Source organism: Zonotrichia leucophrys, chromosome 5 (genome assembly GCF_028769735.1).
Source record: "Zonotrichia leucophrys gambelii isolate GWCS_2022_RI chromosome 5, RI_Zleu_2.0, whole genome shotgun sequence".
Lineage (NCBI taxonomy): Eukaryota > Metazoa > Chordata > Aves > Passeriformes > Passerellidae > Zonotrichia > Zonotrichia leucophrys.
Genome location: NC_088175.1, coordinates 19,352,872 through 19,378,774, shown reverse-complemented (window position 1 = coordinate 19,378,774; position 25,903 = coordinate 19,352,872). Strand labels below are relative to the sequence as shown.

General features: G+C 35.3%; 1 protein-coding gene across 7 annotated transcripts in view; it reads right to left on the bottom strand.

The window, feature by feature from the left end:
- SLC25A21 (solute carrier family 25 member 21) overlaps positions 1 to 25,903 on the bottom strand; it is a 238,934-nt gene that overhangs the window by 169,429 nt on the left and 43,602 nt on the right. Inside the window, exon 1 of one of the 7 annotated variants that reach the window (XM_064714956.1) lies at positions 14,412 to 14,488. The exons of the other annotated variants lie outside the window; for them this stretch is intronic. The gene's annotated coding sequence lies outside the window, so the exon portion shown is untranslated. Of the gene's footprint in view, positions 1 to 14,411; positions 14,489 to 25,903 lie in introns of those variants that run through there. 7 annotated transcript variants of the gene reach the window in all.

The window sequence follows — 25,903 nt, the reverse complement described above, 5'->3', positions numbered from 1 at the left end:
GCATAGCAGTCATCTTTTCTGTCCAATTGTTTCTCAGCTAAAAGCACATCCTTTTCTCATGGTCAGCTAATACATTTAGTTGAGACATGCAGCCAACATTACACTTTCCAACTTGCTCAAAATTCAGTCTTATAACACCTTCTCTCACATGAGGAATCATTACTGGAGTTCACTACAAAGTCATATTTCCTTTAGAATTAGTCTTAGCAAAAATATTTGTCTCCCAATGCAACAATTGCCAAAGCATGTTAAAAAGGGACGTGATAAAGTAAACATATATATGATGATGTAATTGATGATGTGAAGCATAATAATTAATTCCTTTTTCAGTCACTAAATCCAGCATATCCTCAATATTAGACACGCCTATATAACTTCATCTAAATCTACTAAGAAGCTTTATTTATAATGGCCTTTCAAAAAGGTGCTAAGGATGGACCCAATGATGCCAGATTGTAAGAACTCTCAATTCCAGTTAATTTTAATGAGAGCTGAAAGTATCCTGAATGTCTACCCTAGTTGCTACTTATGACCTCACAGTCACACTGGAATGCCTGAATCCGAGTAAAATTAGTGAAAAGACACACACAGCAGTAAATTAAAGCAAATAGGCCCATCCTGTTTTCAATTCACTGTTAAAAATGTCTGTGTTCCTGCTCTCTCCATGACTATAATCCTTTTCTGTCTGTTTTATTCTACTGCAGTGACCAAGGTAAAAAAAAAAAAAAACAGATGCACAAGCTCAAGCAAAAAAAACTGAAATGTCTTCCCATGCCATTCAAGCTTCACAATATTCCAGATGCCTGACTCTCTTTGCACAATGCTGTGAACTGTGATCTAAGTTTCGAGAATATTCTGGTACTACACAGTTAGAGGTTTTTAGAGGATAAGGAAGCAATATTTCCTACTGATCCAATTTATCTGAAATGTAATAATTTTCTCACCCTCCCAGCAGGATTAAAGAGACAGGCAGATTTGAATTCATACCAACATGAATCAGAAATCTAATATTAAAAGTAAAACAACAGGATGTATAGTTTCTCACAAGCTGCAGTTAATACATAGCAAATACAGGCTAAATACATGGTTTCCCAGAGATAAGTGAGGTTTTCACCTACATTTCTATGAAAAGGGGGAATACTGAAGCTTTCAGACTTTTTGCCTCTCCTACAGCTGGAAATAGTGATAGGAACTGTAAACTCAGTTTGGAGGAGGACAGACTGAGGGTATCTGCCTCAAATTATGTTGGGAGCAACTGTGACATAGTATGCTTGCACTCAAATAAATGAATTTCAGTGCACTGCCAAGATTATGATTTCTAGTCTGTCTCAGTCTCTACCTCTATTTCTTTTGGCTCTAAGCAAGGCAGAGCCAGAGACGCTCTATGATTTTCCTAGAGAAATAAAAACGGCACAGCCACAGGATCCAGTTATCTCAGTTCAACTAGTTAACATGCGTCAGCTGAACCATGGAAACTGCCTTTGTACCCATGCTTAGCCCTAGGAAGACATGCTTGTTTCATTTGCAGACCAAACTATTGACAGAAGGCTAAACTGTAAAGCAGTAATAAAATGTTCTTAACATTGAGCTTTTGGAATCTGAGCTAGAATTAAAACTGAGGATCACTAAGCTCCTCATTCTGTACAGTGGTTTTAAGAAACCCATGGAGTAGTTCCAGGGAATACACTACACTTAAATTCGCTTCTCCCAAGACTCTGATATGATATATCAAGAACTGAATGGGTACACAGCAAAGTGGTACAAAACTACTCTCTAGAAAACAGAAGTCAACTTTCTGGTTTGGGTCCATCTTGCATGGATTTATCTTTAAAAGAATGAGAAGCTGGGCTTCTCATGGGACTACATAAGTGGGCCAATGGGACTACTTAAGTGTGTAAGACACCCCAAAATCACTAGCCTAGTTTCCTTGCACTGAGGAAGCCTTAAAAGTACGTTCTTTATCGCATGGGGTGGCATTTATCTCATCTATCACCTTAGGCAAAAAGTCAAGTAACTAGTCTAAGGAAACAATTTCCCACTAAATCAGGACAGATAAAAGTTTCAGAGGAGAACATTTGCCCCCACTTTAGATACCAATCTTAGGACAGTCTTGGACAAGATGCCTCTCACTGTACACTTTAATACAGGAAGCTTAGATAACTAGCTTAGACTAGACACTGAATTTATGCATGGATAAAATTAAGGAAACCTCTAGAAACTCAAACCATGTGTGAAAACTTCAAAATGTAGAATTGGCCACTGAATGTAAAATTATATTAACCTCATCAAGAGGGCCGGATAAAGAGCAATACAATTAAAGCAAACAGAACCACCAAAACCATTCGTTGTTGATGTTTTGGTTTTATTTTCTATTTCTTAAAACTGAGTGCATTTGAAATCAGTACTTCATTAGCAAGAATCATACATACATATATACAAATCTACCACATGTATATACTTTTTTAATATATACTTTAAGTTCTTGAGATAACTTCAAATGAATACAGTTCTGCTGCTGTAGGAACATTCTTCCCCAAAGAAGTCTGACTAAAGCAAAATAATTTTACATATAAAATTTCTCAGGACTCTGCACTCCCTGTGAGAAACTTGGAAGGCAAGGAGAAACAATGGTCTTTTTCCACCTTTTTTTTCTCATTCAACAAAACCAACTGTTAATTCTTTAGCAACAATTCAGATACTGTGGACTAACTACAAATATGACCTCCAAAATAAAAGTCTAGAAAAGAGAAGAACTCTTTTTTAATCTGATGTTTTTGAAGTAAACATTTATCTGAGAAACTTCTCCAGAACTGAAGGATATTGAAGAATCCATGTACAACCGCAAGAAAACTGACTTTTATGCAGAACACTTTCTAAATCAGAATATTTTCTTTCAGATTTTGAAGAAAAATTTTGACAGCAATGAGTTTTTGATTTTTCTCCTTACCTTTTCTTGATGTCCAATTTTTTTTAACAGGTCTGAAGCAAAGAAGCAATAGAGAAACACAAGGTATCCTCACACAACTTATTATACTGAAACTAAAAAGGTAGTGGTGAGGACATATTTCAGAAGATCTCTATTTATCCTACTCTTCTCAGTTCTATTAAAAAATTCCCTAGCAAATTCCAGTGACAGCATAGGTCACAGTGATAGGACTTTCTCAACCACACCTCACATGCATACCTCTCCATTTATTATTATCCTATGTGTATAGAATAGAAATGTGCACAAGACAATCAAATATTTATTTGTTCATGATGCTTTAAGAACACTTAGATGATAAAATATATCAAAACACATAGCATATTATCCAAAACTCACTGCATCAAGTTAAAACAGAAGTATAATTTTAAAAGTACTACTCATATTTTAACTTAATCCTTCCAGAAAGAGGTAGATCATTAGAATGAAGATAATTTATCAAGTCCTTAAGTATTAAGTGACTCTCACACTTAGTGAGAGTGAGTTAACAGCATCAGACAATGCCCAGTCAGCTTTGTCAAGCTCCTGACACGCTGAAGAGCTGGACTTCTCCACAGTACTCAAGTATTTACATTTTGAAAGAGATGTAAGTAATAACTTCTTTCTCAAAGTTACCACCTCAGTGCTTTAGGTGTGAGTAGGAACACACACAAATTAAAAGACTCCTGCTTTACAAGAAAGGAGGACAAATTTCACAAAAATGGAAGAACACTGTACTTTTAAAATGCTAATGTTAACTAACTTTTCAAGTCAAGATTGAATGCATTCTTAAAGAAAAATATCGCAAAACCAAAGAGAAAATTCAATTCACTTATAAAGAAACTACTACTCAAGTTGCCAGCCTTTCACTAATTTCCAGTATGCAGAATATCCAAAAAATGAGAATTACAGGAGCTCCTTACTTAAACTCACACCCAAGGGACCTCAGAAGTGAAGAAAAAAATCATCTGCATTTTCTCATTAATTTGTATAATTCTGCTGTATTTGTAGCTGAGTATTACTACAAATTAAGAATCTTTCTTTTGCTAGGGAGCACATGGATGCAGACTCCCACATTGCTGGCTACATGTTGGATCAGAATTTGTGCTTTGTTTTATACTGTAGCCTTATTCCATTTCCCTGGATAGCCTGATACTACAGTCATATTATTTGAAATTACCAAGAAAACAACACCTTATGCATTTTATACCATTATGTGTATGTATAGGTGAAGTACTGTTACACAGGTAAAATTAAAACCATACTGGGCAAGTGAACTTCAGCAATAGACTTGAGCCTGCTGTGATGTGATGTGATGTGATGTGATAAATGAAGGAGCTGTAAATCTCTGCCTGTCTTTGGTTGGCATCCAGCTGGAAATTAATCTTCCATCATTTTTCTTTAAAGCTTGGGTGTAACCTCCAGAATCCTGGCCAACATTTCCTTTCTTAACAAAATAGAATCAACACACCTATAGATGTAAGAGAGCTATAACTGAACTTATGGCAGATGCCACATTTGCCTACTCACAGCACCACCAATAATGATGAATGCTACTTTGTAAAAGACTCCTCAGTATTGAAAAATAGTATATAAAACCATTTTTAATATGCATACATATAAAAATGGATTTTGAACCTAAGCAGTTTTGTTTTGGTGGGGTCCTTAACATATAAGCAGTAAAAGTTACAGGGATGTTTTATATTCTCAGTTCCTCATAGAAATGGATTGGGAAAGCTGTTTCCAATACTTTGCCAGTCTACATTTTAATAGGGAAAAATAACTGCTGATTATTATGAAACAATGAGCCACATTTCAAGTAATCCAGCCAATCAGTAGAAAGGATTTGAGGCCTTCTGGTTTATATTTGTGTGCAAACAGCTGTATTTCATTTTTTTAGCCTCTTTGTTTTCCAAAGCTTTTAAACTTTTTGTCAGATAAAATCCCTGTTGTCATGGTGGCCAAGACACCAGCAAAATTAGGGTGGAGGAAGGGTGAGAGTTATAGTGGAATGAAAAGCCCCCTGGCTTTAAGTCTGTAAAAAAAACACCTCCCAAAAATAAAATGAATGTGTAGAATAAGAACAGTTCATCTGTAGGTAAAATATTGACTCCAGAATATACTACTTGGAATTGTAAATACTGCTTACTGTTGTGATCTCAAATCACATTGATAGCTGCCTGCTAAAAAGTAGTATTAAAAAATACTCTGTCACACAAACTTGACATAGTAAAATTCCTAACTTCCTAATTTTGCTAACAACTTATAAATTCCTTGGGAAAGTGTTTGGATTTATTTTAATAAAGCAGTTGTGGAAGAAAGAACACTGGAAGGATTCCAGCTGCAGTACGTGCAGTTCTTAAAAATCAAAAATAAAAAAATAATTTCATGACTTTGTAGCAGTTTATTGCCTCTTTTGAGATTTACTTTAAAATTTAATAAGTTTTTTGCACTATAAAAACCTGAGTAGAATTTCAGTAGGGTCAAAAAGTCTAAATCTAGCTGGCACTGCAAATTAAAACGAGCTTGGTATTCCCAGTTCAGACCTTGTGGGACAGAAGTTAATGTCACAGAACTACTGTATACAGAGTATAAATCTGTGCTCCTTATTCCAAGTACACCATGCATTGGGCTTTCACACTGTCTTGATCAAGCCTATATTTTAGTGTTATGGGAAGCTTTGATTAGGAAAGTCCCAAAAATAACTAAAAGACTCAGCAGACAGCCTGAAAAAAGAATACATCATGTTAGGCAATGGACAGAAGTCTGAGCAGAGAAGGGCAGAAGTCACAGGGCATGAATTCATCTGTGCTTTCAATCTGTTCAAAAAACAGCCACTTCAGAGACTGAGGAGAACATCCAAAAGAAAAACGTGGCATTTAAATTCAGTAGACCAGATCCAAAGACTTGCTCAGAACTCTCTGACCTCCACATACAGCCTTCTCATGGAAAACACAGAAAGCAGTTAAAGCAACCTTTTAAATCTTTTCACCCTGATATGGCCCAAATTGACCCTCAAATTCCATGGGATGTTTTGCTGGAAACTAATCAGAAATGCAAAACGTACTTCTTAAAAATTGTTTATATTCTATGTAAAATTGATTTTTTTTCCTTTAATACTAAAATTTGCTCCATCTGTTGAGAAAACAAAATATTCTAAATATATACAGAGAGTAGAACTGCTTCATTCCCCTAGCTATATCCTGTGGTAGATGCATTTTCATCAGTATGTTTGTCTTGCAGACAAAATGAATATCAGATGGTGGTTCTGAAAAAGGGCAGACCTAACATGAGGTGATTAGTTTCAAAAACAGATTTTTATTCTTGATAAATTATTACCAAATACAATCATCTGTTGATTGAGGATATAAAACAGATTGGTCATACCATAACCCACGGGTTAAATGAAAAACGGAAATAATAAGTTTATTTAACATAGTCTTGCATTAAGTTCCTGAGCAGTGCAAATCTAAGGCAAATAATTAGATTTCCAATTTAAAGATATACGTTTGTTAAAGTCAGACATTTCTTGAGGTCATCAATGCCTTTATTCACTATTCTATATACATTATGTGCTATATATGCATACAAGCTTTTACAAATGTGTAAAGTTTATGTATTAATTTATGTACACATGTATAAATATAGCATTTCAGCTTGTAACCAATGATTCATATACTTTGTGCAAGACTTATCAATGGAAATGCCATTGACATTTTATTTAATTAAAGCTGATAATCTATTACATTTGTAGATTATTTGAGAAGAAAATATAAGAAAACTGCTCATCTACAAAAGTAAATTCTAGTTGAGTAGTACAGAGAAAAAAAAAGTGCTTCTTACACCAGTAGCAGTCCTGGAAGCAAAGAATTTCAACTTACTAAAAGCAACTCATAACAATACTTGCCTAGTAGATATTATTGAAATCATGACATAAGTAAATATGGGCATTTGAGGAAGAAATTATGCTCCTCCCAAATTATCTTCTCTTATTTAAAATCAATTATAGCTGCATTGTGTTTGACATGAAAATAAAAAAAAAAACAGTAATTGTAAGTTTTCCCAACATTCACTTACAGTTAAGTAAAAATTCTGACATATTATCATATTTTCATTGGATTCTATGACAGGTAGTTATCTAGGAAACATTCCCCACATAAAAGTTCTCATGACAATGATAAAGTTGAATAAACCATGAATATAAGCATTCCAAGTTTAGTAGTACAAACTTACAAGATGAATTCACAGAAATTTCCCGTTCTTAGAGACAGTTCTGTGACAAGATTTAAAAAACAAAGCTACCTGCTGACTAGAAGTGTTTACCTTCTTTATGTTCCATTACCTGGAATTCTCCCACCAACCATAAAACTTAATTTGTTCTTCTGTTAAAACTCCTAAAATACATGCTAAGTCAATAAAAAGCTATTGGTTTGTTTCTGTTTTATTATGTTTTATTCTGTTTTATTATTTTATTATTTATTTACTCTGATATTGTGCAAATTTTCATATATAAGGAAAGCTTCACCCTTACTTATGCTCCAGCTCTCAGTAGCAGGATTATTCTTACAACATTCAATATTCATATACATTATTACCATACCGGAGGAAAAAGCAGAGAATTTTACATTCTCAAGTAGACAGAACTATTTGAAGTGAAGAAACATCAACATCACTAATTTTACTTTAAAATAATTCTGACATTTTTAAAGCTTTCATAAACAGGTAAGTGATTTTGAAGATTGCTTCTGAATAGGGTCAATTGAATTTTACACCTCCTCTAAAGCACTCAAAAGTACCCAAGCATATAAAGTCCCACTGATGTGCAAATAATAATTGTGGGTTTGTTTGGGTCTTTTTTTTTCCCAATTTACTGTAATTCTGCAGTAAGTATCAGAATTTTCCAAAATATGCCTATATATTTTAATTAGGCAATTATTGTATTTCAATTAGCTAATGAAACTTACTGTTTAGAAAATAATTTTGTTGCCATTTTTTTCTGCTATTCAAATTATCAGAATGGTAATTTACTTTATTTCATTCAATGGTTTTGCATCTTCATGGCAGACTTTTTCCAGATGGGAATTAATGGGGATCCCTAAGAAGTTTATTGTGGTTTCTAGCCAGAGGAATCTAAATATTTCTTGCACTACTTTTTGAGTATCTTTTGTTCATTCCAAGTGCTATTACTCTGGATTTGATATAATTAACTCTTAAGCCAGAGACTCCTCTGAATACCATCATTTAGTTCATAAGGCATGAGGCCCACTGAAGTAAAGGGATCAGCAATCATCATTAGAACATCATTCATGTGAAGTTTAATTCTTTCCTCCTTATCAAACATCTGTATTTATTCTCCTGCTGTAGCCTTCTCCGCACCCCACTCCTGATTTTTCGCATGGAAGAGGCTCCATGGCTCCTGTGAAATGCACAGGGGATTGACTGGCTCACAGTCTCTTTGGTGAAGTGTACTTTTTTGTATTCTGCTGTAAGTGACATGCAGGAGAGCACCTACCTTTGATTATTATTGCATTTGCCATCTTTGTAATATGAAACAAAGATGGCAAGTAAACTTATACAAAGAAATTTATATCAGACAGGAAAGGTGGAATAAGCAGCATGAATGGGAAAATACAAAAATGCATCCTAAGTCTTTCTGTCTTTCTCTCCCCGTAATCATAACAGCCAATAAACCAAACTTCTACAATATCAATGACTGACAATTCATACCAGTCAAGTAGAAGCTCAGGGAGTATTTCTCAGCATTTACTGTTCAGAAGAACAGAGTTCCTTCACTGAAATGGAGTCATCATCTTAGTTCAGCACCTTTTCAGGGGACCTGCAAATTAATACATGGGCTAATTTTGTCATTTTCTTGTATATTCTCTAACTATTTAACAATGTACCAAGGAATCACCATCTTCACAGGGGTATCATTAGGAAGTTAAATAAGGGTACTCTGGTGTTTTCTATTCTTCCTCTCCACTCTCCCTCAAAAGCTTCTTAAATTTAGTTTTGAATATTGCCTTACCTTAGCAGGTAATTTTCACAAACTATAAGTATCATTGCTGAAGAGACAAATTTAACCACGCTTAAGTTAGCAAATAAATCACTTGAACACAACATTACATAGCTCCTGAGGACCATAAAGCAGGTCTAGCATGGAGTTGTCACTAAGAAACAAAGACAAATTACATTTCCACTAACCAAATAACTTCCTATCAATGGGCTCAGCTGTGACAACACAAATGTTTGTCTTCTCTTTTTCTGCTCTAGGACTAAGAGCCAAAAGAATGCTCACTCACCACTGTGGATGGTCCCACAAAGAAGCTCACTATCTGAGTTTTTCACGTTGAATTTTTAGTTTTGTTTTTATTTAGTATGCTGTAGACAGCATTTGTTTGATCTATCATCTTAAGTAAGGTGAACAACTGGCAAAGTCTGCACCTGCCTCACATCTCAAAAACTCAGACTATGCAGTGTATGGGCTAAATATGTATAGGTTTTTCTGCCAGGGCTGAAAGGATGCAAGAATACCACTCTATGATTGAAAAAGTACAAAAATAATGTGCAACCCTTTCTTCCTGTAAGTAATGTCAGTGAAACTCTGAACAATTTTTTATTCTCTAGCATCAACATCAGCAGAGTGCATTCCCATTTATCTGAAAAGGAGATTTCTGTGAGTCTTTTAAGTATCTGACAAAAGGTTTTACAACTTTTGATGAAAAAACAATTACCAAAAGTACAGTCCATTTTCATGAAAATTTCCTCTTTACCCCTTGGGGTCCAAAGTGTACTGGCTTTTTTCCTTCCTGGCTCTAGGCAAAGACAGAAACTCTAAAACACAGGTATCAAGTAAGTAAAACCAGGACAAGATTTACTTGTTTGTTTGTTTTGGAGGTTGTTTGCACAATGAAAGACCCCATATGGGAAACTAAGAAAGAACCCTCAGATCCTGGCTGAGACCACTGCAGAGTGATAAACTGCAGGCAGAAAGAATAGAAAGGGATTTCAGAGCACAAGATCTAAAACCCCACCAATTTTAGGCTTCCTCTTGGCATGCAGAATTTAGCTGAGGGATATGAAATTGTCTAGGGCTTCAGGGGAGCCTAAGAATAACCACCAGAGGAAGATCACATTCTCCTTTCACCTAAGATCCTTTAACAGATGTAAGGAATTAGAGTTAGGGACTTAAGATAAAAATCAGAGCTATTTTCTGCAGTTCATCATGTAATTAAAAAAAAGTAAAAACACTTAAAAAATCTCCCAACCTTGCCTGATACACAATTGCAAAAAGGTAGTAAAAAGAAAGGTGTCCCTGTATCACCCCATTCTGTTTGTGTGCAAAACAAGTTCCAGAGTGTTCTCTGGAAAAAAGTTCTCCAAATTCTTTTCTTCCAGAGATGAGCAGCTGCTCTTTTCACTAACCAGTTCAAGACTTACTCTGTTGAAAGCTATTTTATATTCACAAGGAAGATGGGTTTTCAGAGCCAATGGATCAATAGCCTATTTCCTTTGACTCTAGTAAAAAGGCCAATTTTATCAGGGTTGAATGCATAAATAAAAATAGGAAATAGCCCTTTACAGTAGCTTATCTTTATTCCTCTTTTGCTGGAACATCAATATATAATTTTTACTTTAGTTATGTTTGAATGAACTGGTCTTCACAACAAATTTACAGGAAGATGTCTTGGACAGCATTGTCAGGATATCCACAAATACAATGACCAACTTCAGTAAATATATGTTGTTTCTATCATTTGATATATATATGGATTTAACACAATGGTAATATTGGGTGCCATAAAGTTTTAACTGCACACTTCATTTCTCTTCTAAGTATTAATTTGTAATGTATGAGTAACAGCATCAAGAACACACAACAGTATAACACAGGATAAAGACTGCACAAAAGCCTTTTTAAAGAATGAGCACTCTATAGAGATGCCTTTCTAGAAACTTAATCCTTCAGAAAGAATAATTTCCAGGCTCTAGAGATAATTACCTTCCTCAAAAACAAAAAAAGATAGCCCAGCAAATCCATTTATATTTTTAGAGCAAGCCTTTCAGCCTTTTGCTTTCAGCTTTTCAATAGCTGCCCAGGAGAGGCAGGGCACAACAAATGCAATGGTTATGGGAAGCAAATCAGGATCACCCAGAGCCAGACAGCCAGTCAGTGGAAGTGAGGACGTGCTTGGTGAAAGCCTGGCTCCAAAACAGTTACACTGTTGATCTTTCTTCACTGAGATAGCAAACTGCCTGCCTCTACCCATTCTGGGCTTCTAAGTTCCACTCCAAACTATTTCTCCTCTTGTTGGGATAACAGGGCTGTGCTTTTTCTACCAAGTGAAAGCCCAGAGACACTCGCTGACACTGAAGATGAAATGAACCAGCTGTTGTACAATCTGATTGTATACACATTCATGTTTCCTATACAACCAACTTACATTGACTGAAGTTAAGATGCAGCTACCTTGATAACCTTGAGCACACAAACTAATATTTTCATGTGATATGTAGGTGGTGAGATTAAAATTCTGCTTGCTAAGAGCAGGATAATCTGTAGTTATTTATTGCAAAGTGATCTAATGACAAAAAAGGCCATGCAAAAACTACAGCATTATTTTTTTGCTCCACAACTGATAAGGATGCACCACAAAAAGAGCAGCTTTTGTGGTCCCCTTTTTTTAGAAATGTTGACTTGCCAGACAGTAAGGAACAAACACAAAATTCCTGAGTGTGCTCAATGAGGAACTTGAGTAATGAGGTATAGGACTATCTTTTATGGAAAATCATAAACAGAAAGGGCAAGAAATGCTATTAGTGAAGTTTAAAAACAATCAACAATTTAATACAAAGACAAGTTTTAAACTAATTTTAAAGATATGAGACACATTTAACAATTTCTTTTTTCCACGCCTGTTTTTTGGACTACCATGAATGAAAACATACTGTAATAACAGAACTGATTCTGCAAATAAATACATCAGAAATGTCTTTATTTTACCAGCCCTTCCACTTTCATGTACAAATTCAGTCATTTTTCAAAATTTACAGATATGTTCATCACAAGTAACTGAAAAAAAAATCCAGAGAGCCAGCAATACTAGAATAAACATAAGAAAACTTCTGCAACACAGAAAAAACCTCCAACATTTTAAGTCTGCATTCTCCTTTAAGTAACCTCTAATGCCATTAAATAGCTTGTGACAATCACCATATTATCACTGATATTGCTGTTACAGTAGCCCTGTAAAAAACAATGACAGTTGTTGAAATAGAGGCACGGTTAAGACCAGCTGAGTTCACCGCTAAATAGGGGCCAGCATTAGGTTTCAAACTTCACAACAAAACCCCAGAAATATATAAACTTCAGGGTGAGATAGCAGAGATGTGATGACCTTGTAAAATATACAAAACCACTGACAATTTGTGAAACAAACAATTTGTTTGCTAAATAGTCACAATTATGTGATCCACCATGTTAGCTGACAAACCACCAAAGTGCAGGACATTGACCTTACACAATACTTTTCCCTCTTTTCCCACAGAACAGAAAGGTCATCTGGAAATATGTCTGGGGCTGAATTCTACCTGCACCCTTTCGTGTTTGAAATCACTTGTCAAGAAAACTGGGATCTATGTAAAACACAACAGTAGTTCCCCCACATATTGAGTGGCCCTGACATTTAAACCATGCAATTTTACAGCAGGCAACAAACAAGATTGGGAATTCAGGGTTAAAATCTCCAGTGAAATTTTGTCTTATAAACTAATGAACGTTGACCAAGGGAGTAAATCAAATGGATCTCCTAACAAACTGAAAGCAGCTGTTTGGCTGAGTGTGTCTCTGATTTAAGTTTGGTAATTATTGCCCTACTGTGGCTCAAGGTTATTCTGTATTAGTGAAATAGGATATCATAGGAAAAGCATCCAACTTCTTAATTTACTGTAGCATCAAAAATTCCACTGTATAAAAATAAGCCGGAAATGTAACCTTCTAAAAACTTACCTATCAACCTTCTAAATGCCCATTTATTCATTCTTCTCATGCACAATTACACAAAATTTTATTAAAATAAACTAGAATATCTAATGCCAAACAAATGACACGTCACCTTTAGTCACTCCAACTATGTTTTCACGTAAATCCACTGAAAAACAACTTTATAAACTTGGAGTCAGTGATAAAGCAACTTGGCTTAATAGCCCTCTCCCTGGACTTCTATGGTCTATACCAGTAGATAGAAAAATTGTTTACATTCTTGAAAGAAGAAACTTTCTTTTAAGGTCTCCTCATACCAATAGCAGCAAAAGATAAAAAACCACAAAATTAAATTTTTCAAAAGTTAAAACTTGTTTAAGAAAGCATGGTAGATATTTGATTAATGAAAACTGAGTTCACTCAATTAGTGCTTGATCCCCTCTTAAATCCAAACTACACTATGGTTTTATTAGTTGCTTTTATCTAGGTTATTAGATGCCTATATTACCTAAAAAACATGAATCAATTATCTATGTTAATAATTTAATTACTATGGTATTGTTGATCTGCCTGTTGGACAACAAACAATGTACAGGTCCATGGAAGTATAAAAGTGAATCCCCAGCCAATTAAAATATCTAAAAAATTAAGGAAAACCCTGTGTGTTCTGTGAACAGCTTCATAGAATCTCTGCTCTGGAAATTCAACAACAAAATTGGCTCTCCCTCACACACAGCCTGCAATTTCTCAGTCAGTAGAAATTGCTGTACCTTGCTAGACTGAATCTTCATCTCTAAGACAAAAATATTTTAATGAACAATAACACAGTCTTTGAAAATTATTATAAATCCAAGTGCTCATTCTTTCTTAATGTTTCTTTCAAGACAAATAGGAGTCTTAATAGAAGATGATTCAGGTAATTTGAGGTCAGCTCCAAGTAAACACTGAACTCAGTTCAGTGTATTATTAGAGAAATAATTTCATTTAGAGAGTGAATTATCACAGATTAATTGCAAACAGGCACTTCAAGAACAACCTTACTTTACCCAGGACACCATACTCTTCTTTTGGTTTCCTATTTTGTCAGTTTAGATACACAAAAATTAAACCTTTGCCAAAACAAAGCATGCATATATATATATATATATACTCTAAAATTTTGAAAATTGCTGAGTATATGCCACAGAAACAATCTTCTGAAAATACCACTTTGCTAATTTTTTTTTGTCAAAAAGGTTGGACAAACTCAAGAAGGAATAGTAGTAAAATGAGTGTTCATTCATTTAAAAAAAGAGTGAGCTCTATGCAAGTCTTTCTGCACACATAACACAAAACAGGCAGACTTGAATCTGAAATCCCTTCTGCATATTCTTTGCCAAGGAGCAATTTCCATACTGACATTGTTTAAATAATCATACAATAGAAACCAATAAAGGCACTTTGGCTATGGGAAGGATCAAGACTTACACCCAGTCAAAGACCCCCCAGCAGCATTGCTGAAGAAACCAACTGGAAGCAAGTCCCCATTGTTTTGAATTAAGGGTCCCATAAGAGAAGAACTGAAAGAGAAAGAAATGGAAGGACACAAAAATTCGAATTTATCTGCTCATCTCAAGATCCTTTATACTTACAGTAACATCAGAGATAATTTCACATGCTAAAAAAAATTCCCAAAACAACAGCTGAAACACAGAGAGCCCCAACCTTGCCATCCGTGAAGGATGGGCAGCAAACCACCTAAAATCAGGTCTATTGACCTTCAGAGGTTTTCCCCACACACTGTCAGGCACTATTCAGAAGAATTTTCCTAGCTGCTTCTCAGTCTGAACGCAGTCCAAACCCATCCAACCTTAGCAGTTTGGCTTTACTAGAAAACAAAGGGCAGGCTCAGAGAAATCTTTGGGCACCTACAAGTCATTCTTCAGCACCAGCATTTAATGTAAACTTTCACATTACTTACCATTTAATGTATCATCTTATGCTTAAACACACTCTGGATCCTTGAATGACACCAAGTGCTGTCACAACTAAAGACAATTATCAATTATGTGTTAATACACAGCTTCCCTCTGGCACTTCACTTAATAGAAATGTATCACAAATATTCTATAAGGATGAGGATGCAGATGGGTGAGGATCAAAATAGGTCACCTTGTCATTAAGCAGACTGAGTTTGCCTTAGTCTGAATATAAGTGACAGAAGTCTTTCAATGGCATTTAAATTCAATAATGTTGATTTAATTAAACATATTGATTTCCATGAAAAATATAAAACAATTAGCAGAGGATTACAAGCTTCTAAAATAAGACATGGGACAACTTAATACACACATTTCCAAGGAGCTCTCTTCAGGAAACGGCTAACCCCAAAGGCAAATCTTTAAGCTTAATGTTCCAAAAGCTTCTTCTGTGGCCATCAGCATCTGCCTTTCACAGTTAAATTAATTCATGTTTCAGCCTTTCCAGGTTTCAAAACTTAAGTAGAGCAACACACAAGCCACATAAAGGGTTCATCCAATTTTCAAATCTACAATATACTTGATGCACACAGACAAGTATCTTGTGATCCACAAGACACGGATCTTGTGAAAACTTATCTGTGCCTGCCTATTAGATGCCAGTAAAAAAGCAGGTATTTGCAGTGCTCAACCTCAGTCACTCAGTCTTTTTTTTTTTTAATGGAAAAACTGAGAATTTTTTTTAATGGAGAACCTGGTTCTCCTTTTTTTTTTTTTTTTTTTTTTTGGGAAACTTTAGAAATCTGTTTCACATCTTAGGATTTAAATCTTTCCTCAATCCAGAATTGGTTCAATATCTTCTGCCTCACAGAAGCAGGTACAGGCCACCTTCAGTTTGAGGTTGCCTTGCAACAGTAGTGCTGAACAACATCACTGTGCAGAAAGAAAAAATGCACAGCATCAGAAATAGTCTATAAAAGATAAAGCATGCCTTTATTGTTTAAAATTTCAGACTGACCTAAAAGCACAGTGTGCTGTGTTCTGGTATGGAGGGCAGGAATCCAGGGTGTTTCACTTCCTGAGAAGCAATCTAACCAGTTTTGGATCTCCACACAGGAATACAGAGAAGTCTTCAGGATGATCATTCTATATTATAAGTAATACACAATACAAAATTCCACTATGTTAATTCAGTATCTTCCAAGGGAATACAGAGTCTTAAATATTCACTGAGACAGTTCCATAATGTAATCATAAGAGCTGGTGTAATATCAAACTAACTACTGCTTCTGAAACACGAAAAAATTGACCATTTCTCTGCAATGGCTGTCACAGGGTAGAGAATCCCATGCAGATTCCTCATTTCCAGATAATGGCTAGATCCTTTATCTTTTAACTGTGTCTTAAATGATTTATGTAACAAGAACATCCTCACCAAACCCCAAAACATTTGAAAATGCTTAAGCTATTGTTTCTCCTCAAAACACCTAATAAAGTAGAATGTTTGTTCTTTAAAACATGCATTATATATTTTTCCTTGAGAAAACTAATTCCTATTATTTCCCTATTACATGTAGGAGTCACTACTTAGTTCCACAGAATGCTTCTGTTTCCTCTGTCTTTATTCAAATGCCTACCAGACAAAACAAGTCAGAGATACAGGAACCACTATTTTAATCCCCAAAACCAATCAGTTGACATTTTGTTTTGTTATGTTTGCATGGTGTTTTTCATTTCAAGATCAACGATGTTTTCCTCTTAATTAAATTATGCTTTCACATACTAACACACAAAATTGAAGATGAGCTCATCTACCACCAAAACTCCCCTGCAGTCAGAATGCAATTAGTCTTACAATATGAACTCTGAAATTTCAAATGATAAATTCTTACAGTGACTACAAGATTCAGCAATATATGAGTTCTACTGGTTAACATTTTGTATGCATTGCAAACTTCTTTGTTCTACTATACTAAAGACAGAAATGATAAAAACAGAGGACAATCTATAACAATGAACAGAATTAAATATTTGATTTCTCTGCCATTTTATTATTCACACTATGGAGCTCCTCCCTCTTCACAACATACCTGGAACAGAGTCCAGCACTGCAATGTTTCCAAACCTTATTTTTGCAATAGGATCCAGAGAAGAAGTGAGCTCTTTAAAATTCCTCACAAGTCAGTTAGAAAGACCCGTTCTCAATCTCTGACATCTACAGAAAACAATTCAAAAAGAGGTACAATCTTGGGTTAATTTACAAAAAATCTTAACACTGCAGTCAGTATCTCAGTATGCTATCAGCAGTGACAGTATGCACGTGTCCTTACACACACTGCAAGTCACTGCCCAGCTGTACAGCAGCTGGCTCCAACTAAGCCCAGAACAGGTCAAGGGTGATGTGAATCCTCAAAGTACTGCAGGCTTGTCGTGTTTATCTTCGATGGCAAAAGAGTGCAAATGCCAAAAAAAGATAACAAATGCTTTCCTTAACCTTGGATTTCCAAAATGATTTAATGTCTTGGTATCCTATGAGAAGCACTTCAAAATGTGACAGTTGTGTCTGCAGACTGGCCACTGGACATTACAATGCATGTAATAGAGAGAGCAGAAGCCATTAACCAGGCAGATGTCATTAGCCTGCCTTGACAAGGACTTGCTTGGAATTACCCTCAAAGACATCTGCTGGCCCAGCAGTCTCAATGGCTTCTCAAATAACATTCTACTGATAGCTACATGACTTTTAATTTACAAAGCCAAAGGCTTGGGATTTAACCAATTTCCAGTCTTTTACATGGCAAAGAAATTGTTCTCTTTTAAAAGTGTTTAGCAACATAATGCTACACCAGAAGTGACCAAAGGAACTATTACAGTGTTTCAGCTGTGGAATAAGCAAGACTGCATCACAGCCCACAGTATTACATACAATAGAAGAATTTCTTTAGGTAGATATTCCCATTGATTACAATTTTATTTGAAGTATTTTCCAAGCAGAAAATAAAAGTAAAAACATGCACTTTACAAAAGCACGCTATACACTTGACTACAGGAATCTAATGGTACAAATAAAGAGCCACACATGCCCACAAACCTTGTTACCATTATATATCAAAGTAGGTGCTTGTCACTGTACTTTGAATTCTCTATGCACCTAAGTGATGTCACGAACTTCTGGTAGTCATGCCATTTGAAAGCTAACCCTCTTTTGACATAGTACTTGGAATATAAACATAGTATATGGGTACAGAATTAAACAACCTGATAATTAATTAAAATATATAAAGTTCAGGGAAGAAAAACAGAGGTCCTGGTAAGCTATAAAAGCAAGAACTTCAGCCACTTCTGCTCAGAACAACTTAACACTTGGTTACTGCTCTTGATTGGTAGCAAGGCTGCGCTACAAGATGAGGTTAGCCTCATCCTCTCGGGCTTTCCACTTCACTTCTCTTTCTCTACACCCTCTTTTCCTTTCATCCATGTTCCCTCCAGCCCATGCATTTTCAGTTCAATTTTCATTTTTAAGTACTAACTCACATATTTTTTGAAAAGTAAGCAAGGTTATTTTCTGTTCTGAGAATAACTTTGGTAGCAAGAGAGGGAAAAAACCACCAAAAACTACATTTCCTGTTGCACGTGATGGTCCCAAAAACTCACCAGCAACCACCTTGTTGCTGTGACCTCAGAAATTCTGCAGTCTTTGCTGCATAAGGAGCTTTAGCAGGGGACAGGTGACTTCTTATCCCATCTAGCGCACAGACTCATATTTAGAGAATAGGCTGTGGCCAATTTGGGTCTGAACACTCTCAAACTGATTTCCAAAAGACATTAGGCACACAACTAGTCCTCATTACCTTATCTGGACTACTCATACCAGTTTCTCACCAGAAGCACAATATTTCCACTGTTTGGCTTTAAAAATAACATAAGCAGGAAATAAATAGGTTGCCACCAGCATTTCCTCAGCCACATGGGTCCAGCTGATCTCTGGTAATGATTTTGTGCTTTGCATCTTGAATAATGAATCCTGGTTTTGTGTTACTCTACTTACTAGTGGGGCTAGACACCTACATTTATTATGGATGTAGGTGGTTTGATTTAATTGCAATGGAAAATTCAAGCCTAGCTTACATATAAAACTGTTCACATTTCAGAAATTCCCCCATGGGCATTTAAAATCCTTGGATTTAAAGCTCAGAAAATCAAAATATTCTTAATGCCAGGTAAGCGCAGTTAGTACAGCTGATACAAAGTACCTTAAAGTTCTATGATGTTCTTCAACATCAAAAAAAACCAGATCAATTTGTTTTATACTGGCAGATGACTATATAAAATACATACACCAATGAAAACAAGGGTATGACACACATATATTCACAAACAGTACAGGAATGTTTATGCTGTCCTGTTTTAGACACAGTTCTATTCAAAAGCACATATATATAATAAAGGACTGTGATTTTTTTTTTTAAATCAACATTTTTCACAATGTAAGTTTTTACGTGACCACTAAACTTCTATTTCAACAGTCATTCACATTTCTGCAGGCTGTAATGACATGGAATAATGCTCATTTAAATAGTCTCACTGAAATCAGGTAAGGGCAGACTGGCAAACAATTGTTTCTAGATGAAAGCTACTCATATAAATAGTCCCAGAAAACTCAGCTGGACTAAGCAAGTCAACAATTTTGAAAGTCTGGATCTGTATAAACAACTACCAACCCACTAACTGTAATTTAAGAGCAGATCTACTCTTGCCTTTTCCTATTTTAAGTTTGATGTGGTAATTTTTTTTTCTTAAATCATCATCACAAGATTATCTATAGCTGAAGACAGCTGTGAATCCCAACATAAAAAAAAGAAGTGAATGTTTTATTTTACCTTTTAGGCAAAGAGAGCTTATAATTGCTACTTCCTCTAGTGATTTTTTCCTCTTTCATTATTCCATTTAAAGTCCTTTAAGTAATTGAGCGCAAAAGAAAGTAGAAAATATTTTCCACATATTAATACTAAAATACCTGAATGTAATCTAATATAGCCTTACTAGATATGAATTGTAACAGATTGCTGTCTTCTAAATAATGTTTTAAAACATCTTGCTCTTTATATTTTAACATCTAGATTTTGAGGTCCAGTTACAAGTGTTTACCATAGAAAACTCGGTCAAGCTGGTGTTTGACCTTTGACAGGAAGCTGCCCTCACTCCAGCTAGTCCCAACAAACTAGGCCCAAGACAATAAGCTGCTTTATAGCTATTAGGTAGGCCAGTGTGTTTCTCCAGGAAGACCTCAAGCTGAAAAGCCAACATGCTTGACAACCACAGCCAAGGTACCAAGGGCCCAAGCACTAGACATTGGAAAACAAATGGAAAAGCACACATGGCTACATCTGGAATCCTAATGGGCCACCAATGGTTCCCAGCTAAAGGAAGAATTACCAATGTTATTTTATCATCCCTTGTGCTAACTTAGCTGTTTATGTACAGCAATAAATGATTTTTTAAAAACATATTTGGGTCATTATGTCATATACCACCAGCAAGTACGATTGTTTTATTGTGCTTGGAGTCAAAATACACTGCTATACCCAGATGTGAGGGAAGTTCAAAACCTCTAGTCCTTCTGTATTCATTCCTGTTGGACAAATGGATTAAGTTTTTAAAAGGGAAACTGAGAATTTTTATGGCCTGTACTCCCATCTCACTAGTAAAATTCACACTGATATTTTCCTATAGAAGTTTGCCTTGCCAATGATAACATTAAATATTACCTTAGTAAGTAACCCAAAATTTCAACCAACAGGAAATGCCACACATTTTATTGTCAAAACATCCCCATTCTCTTCTTCCAGAGCCACAAGATGTTATATAAAAGAAATAATTCCTGTATTTTTTTTTACCTAAGCCCCTATTGAAATTCAAGGCAAAGTAATCATTGTGCTGTGGAATGAAGCTAAAATGCATAAATATTTATTAACAGACTTAATAAAGCAGGACTCTACAGTTATGGCCCTGAATTCATGTGTGCAAAGCAAAGCTTTTCCAAAATCTACAATCAGAATATTGTGTTTCCATGTAACGAATCATGGGATTTGTATAAAGACTCTTGCACAGTATTTCTAACCCTAGCACTATGGCACTTAAACTTTGAGATCAAAGCAGAAAAAAAAAGTCAGATCCTCCAGCATTTACTTCTTAAGAAAGATAGCAACAACTTAGTAAGCAAGCAGCAAAAAGTATATCATTTTTACAAGACATTACAAAAATTTAAATGAAGGGTGATCTTTTGGCAATACTATTCTAAAACTGACAGTATCCCAATGGTATAAATCAAAATTTATCAGCAAAATATTTCTCAACTTTCTGCTCCATAAGCCATTGACAGAATTTGAAAAGAAGTGCAATTTAGGAAGTGACAACTGAATGAAATTTTGGTAAATGTAACTCTAATTTCAGCCAAAATGAATAAAAAATTCAAAGAAATCAGGTTTTCTTCCCCTTCCATTTGCATTCCCTTTTTTCCTACTTCATGATTGCACTTTCACTCCTTTTCTTTTGGCAGTGGTGTGGGGGGAGGGCAGGGGAGATGTCCAGGCTGAGGAGTTGGGGGAATGGTAGTTCTCTGCTGAGAAAGCCATTTCTCACAGAAGAACAGAAATCTACAGCTACATCCACAACAGAATACAGTTTCCAAGGATCTACACATTTTGGTATCGTTTAGCATCAAGGTGCAGCTGAACAGAGCTGTAGTTTCTTTAATCTCTCTAGGAAGGTTGCTAAGAGTGTGCACACACTTACCACACAGGTTAAGCTACAGCTGTGCCAAGCCTTCCACAGAGAGTGCAGGGCAAACCCTGAGGGGAAGACTGCTGACAGGCAAATGATCCAAATTAGACAGATCATGCTGTGACAAACACGTGCATGTCCCAGACATTCAATGCTTATGATGATGATGAGGCACTGAGTAACATTCTCAAATACGTTACATTAAAAAAAGATGGATGAACTAGTCAATAATCTATAGACAACTTCCATTTAATGAGCTGGGAAAAATAGCTCAGAAGATTTTAGGGATTTTTCTATCCAATGACTGAAATTACTTCTACACACAATGACTAAAGAAATAGCAAACAGAAAATATATTTGCAGCAACACCAATACTAAAAGTTGCTTATTTTCAAAATAGTTTTGATGGCATTGTTTTTCTTTTAATATTACACTACTGGTAACCTTTATTTGCCATGGAAACACAAATGTGAATTTGATACCCTATAATAGTGTTTTTAAAGCTGACAACAGAGTGCAGAATGTGAAATTTCCTTGCTTCTGCTCGTTAAAAGCATGATTAAGTAAACAGCTAAATGTTTCCCCTGATTTCCAGGAACAGCAGATATACATTAATTCTAAAGAAAAAAAATACATCCCAGCAACTGACCTCTAGAAATTTGCTTCATGAGTTTCTGTTCTGCTTCCAGAAGCTACACTAAACAGAGAAACAAAACACTTAAAAATTCCATTCTTGCACTGCTATAAAGTTCCCCATCTCTGTATGATGTAGTATGCTGGTCTCATGTTTAACTTTGGGATGAGAGTATGTATGTGTATATATGTCTATATTTATATATATAAAATACCTAATAATTTAAAATTATTCAGAACACCTTTTTCTTGCTGCCTTTCCAGATGTTTTTTTACTTAATGAAAGAAACAGAGCAAGTTTCAGAGAAACACAGAACACATTGACAAATACTGAAAAGATAAATACATATTTTCATAATAACAGAATTAAATATAAGATACCTTACACATGCCAATTATTCCCTCATGTTACCATTAGGAAAACTTGATCCTTGGCAAAAAAAGATTTTAAATATATTTAAATCCCACGTGACCTTATAACAGCAGAAGTGAAAGGAAAGGAAAACAAAAAAGATCCTCATTTTGTGCTTCCTCTGCATATTAGTTAATTTTTCTTTTCTCCTTTTTTCCCAATCCCTCCCTCCATATTCTCCTCCTCTTCTTTCTAAGGGAAGAGATATTAAATGATTTATTAATCACAGTGTTTTTCACATTCACCTGTGCAAGACTATTCATATTAAGCAAAATTTTTTACATTGAAACAAGTTTTAAATAACACAGAAGGTCAGTACAACTATATCACAAACAATTAAAAAATTTGATTTCCAAATTTTTATTGATGAGTTTTGTTCTTGTCACAACAGTGTTTATATTTTCATATATGGAAACTAATTCTAAAAGCACAATTTAAATACCCATTTCAAAGACTGGTATTTATTTCAAAAACTTTGCTGGTATTTATTGGCAGTCTCCATTATGAATTTTAGCAGCAATGGTAATTTCTACAGTTTCTCACTGTACTCTCACAAATCAATTAGAACACATCAGCTTTTAATTTTATTGGTCTGGAATTTTTTCACAATAACTATATTTTATTGTGGAAAAAATGTGTTTTCCCTCTAGTGACTATTCGGCAAATATGCGTTGAGCATTTCTACCATTAATTAAAGTGGCTAATATTTGTTTACTTCTCTATGTCCCAGTATCTGCAACAATTTAAAAAAGAATGTACTCAGCTGGCAAGGGGACTGTTTAACAGCTTTATACAGGACATACAGGTATTTTGCTCCTTTTGGGTGCATCACAAAAATGATGACCTCTTCAAAGGGTCTCTCAGAAGAGGTGAGGTCAACAGTTTTGAGAAGGTAATTATTTAAAAATACACTCCCTAATAGACAACAAGAAATACTGTAAACCAGTGTATAACTACACTTTTAAAAGTAAAGAGATGTTCACAAATGGTTATGAAATACTTCCACATGTGATCATATTTTCACAGTAATGGTGACTATCAAACGTTATATTGCACATTAATTTTTATTGTTGAATAAGATAATGGAGCCAAGAATACAGCAGGCTGTAAAGCACAGCCTGTTGCAGCTTATTTCCTGGCCAGCTCTTCATACCACAGATGTTGGGCAGCCATCCCAAACCATTCCACATATTTACTGGTGCTCTAATTTTTCCATATTAGAAGTTTCATGTTTAGCTGTTCTCCTCAGTAGCATTAACCAAGCAGTTCATAAAATCTGTTTTTAAATGCAGCTTCAAATATCAAACTGCTTTGTGAAGCCACTTGTTTCATGTTCCCCTTAAGACCACAATCTGCCATTAACAGAGACTAAATGGCCTGTGACTTAGGCAGAGAAAGTTGTTCAAAAGCCAACCAACATCTTGTTACAGAAGGTACTTTTGAAACAAAGGTCTAATGTCAAGTTTAAATACAGGTCTATAATTTACAAAATAGAGGTATTGGTACTTAAATACAAGCATTGCCAATACAGTGTCCTGCTAAAATTAAATTTTAGTCTTTCACAGGCTGAATAGTGATAAACCCTTTAGGCAAAATTAATAATGGAGACCAATATAATTTCAATACAAAGTAACAATAGGCCAGACCATCCAGCAAAGGCATATGCAACTGAAGACTTTTCAAGATCACAGCAGTCCAACACTATTCCTACTAACATCAGCAGGCACACAGGCTAAATTTGCACATGTGACCTGAAATTCACTGCCTTCAAACAGAATTTTATAAAAAAAACTATCCAGGTCTAAAGTTGAATATCTTACTGAAGACAAGTGTCCAAAATATGAAGGTTTGTAGAGTACCGAATTTTGCCAGGGGTACAGCTGACTGTTGTCCAGGGGGTTTTAAGATAGACCATTGTATTTTTTAAAGGCAGAGAGTAATTCATTGGCTAGTAGAAAGGCAGGAAATTTTTCTTTGGCAGGTTGATTTCTTTTTTTGTTTTGTTTTGTTTCTTCTTTTTTTTCAGTTTTAAATTAGCAGATGTTTGAAGCTGCTCCAATGTTTGGAATGTGGAAGAAATCCCAGTGGAGACAGATTAGTGGCAGAAAGCAGGTGAGGTGGTCAAAGGTGGAAGTAAATACAATTTATCAGATGAATCTGCAGTTTGTCATATTGGTATCACCATTGCACATGTGGCATATATAAAAGCTTTGGCAACTAAGAATGAATGTTGTTCCCCTAGCCAATGTAGTCAGAAAGAAAATGCATAGCAACACAGGGATGTGGTACAAACAAATGGTCCAAGAAATCCTAGATTTTACAAAAAATCTACAGCATGTGTAGAAAGGATATGGGCAGGAATTCCACTAAATAAAACCCTCAAAACCACAAACCACAAAGAAAATCCCCAAATGAACACAGACACATGCCCCTTACCCCTCATCCTCCCTTTCCAACTTTATCCCCGTGCCCAAAAAAAGGGTCCTCAATAACTGGCAAAGTAAGCTAGGCAAATGTCAGCTCTCAGACTAAGTGTGAGTCACAATATGACCCATTTGTCTGGTCAAATAGCTCAGATATGATTCTATGACTCCTCCCAGGTTCACAGCTCTTACATCACAGGTTTTTTAGGTAAAGCTTTCTACCACTTTTGATTGGAAAACACCATCCTACTCTGCTGAATGACTTGTCATTATCTCAGTTATATTTTCCTTTGTGATCCCCAATACTACAGCAAAGAAATATCTTCATGCAAAAAGTCATCTCATATCTTTAGTACAAAATACTGCATATCTACTCAGCAAACAACCAGAAATGTATCCTTTTTTTGGTCTCACAAGATAACCAGAACAACTTCAATGGAATTGCCTGTATCTTTAATATGCTGAATGTCCCCAGACAACAAGCTAGAAAGCTGAATAAAATCAGGAGACTCGATGCTTGGTCATTAAAATAGCTACCTGAGAACACTGGGTTTATTTGTGCATCATTTCTCTGCAGCAACAAAACTGAACATACATTACAATTTCATCTACTAGATGACAGGTATAATTGTTTGATCCTCTTTTCTGTATCACATATAGTTAGCAAAACATATATATATATATATGTATGTGTGTGCGCATGCAGATATATATATATATATATATATATATATATGTATGGATTACAAT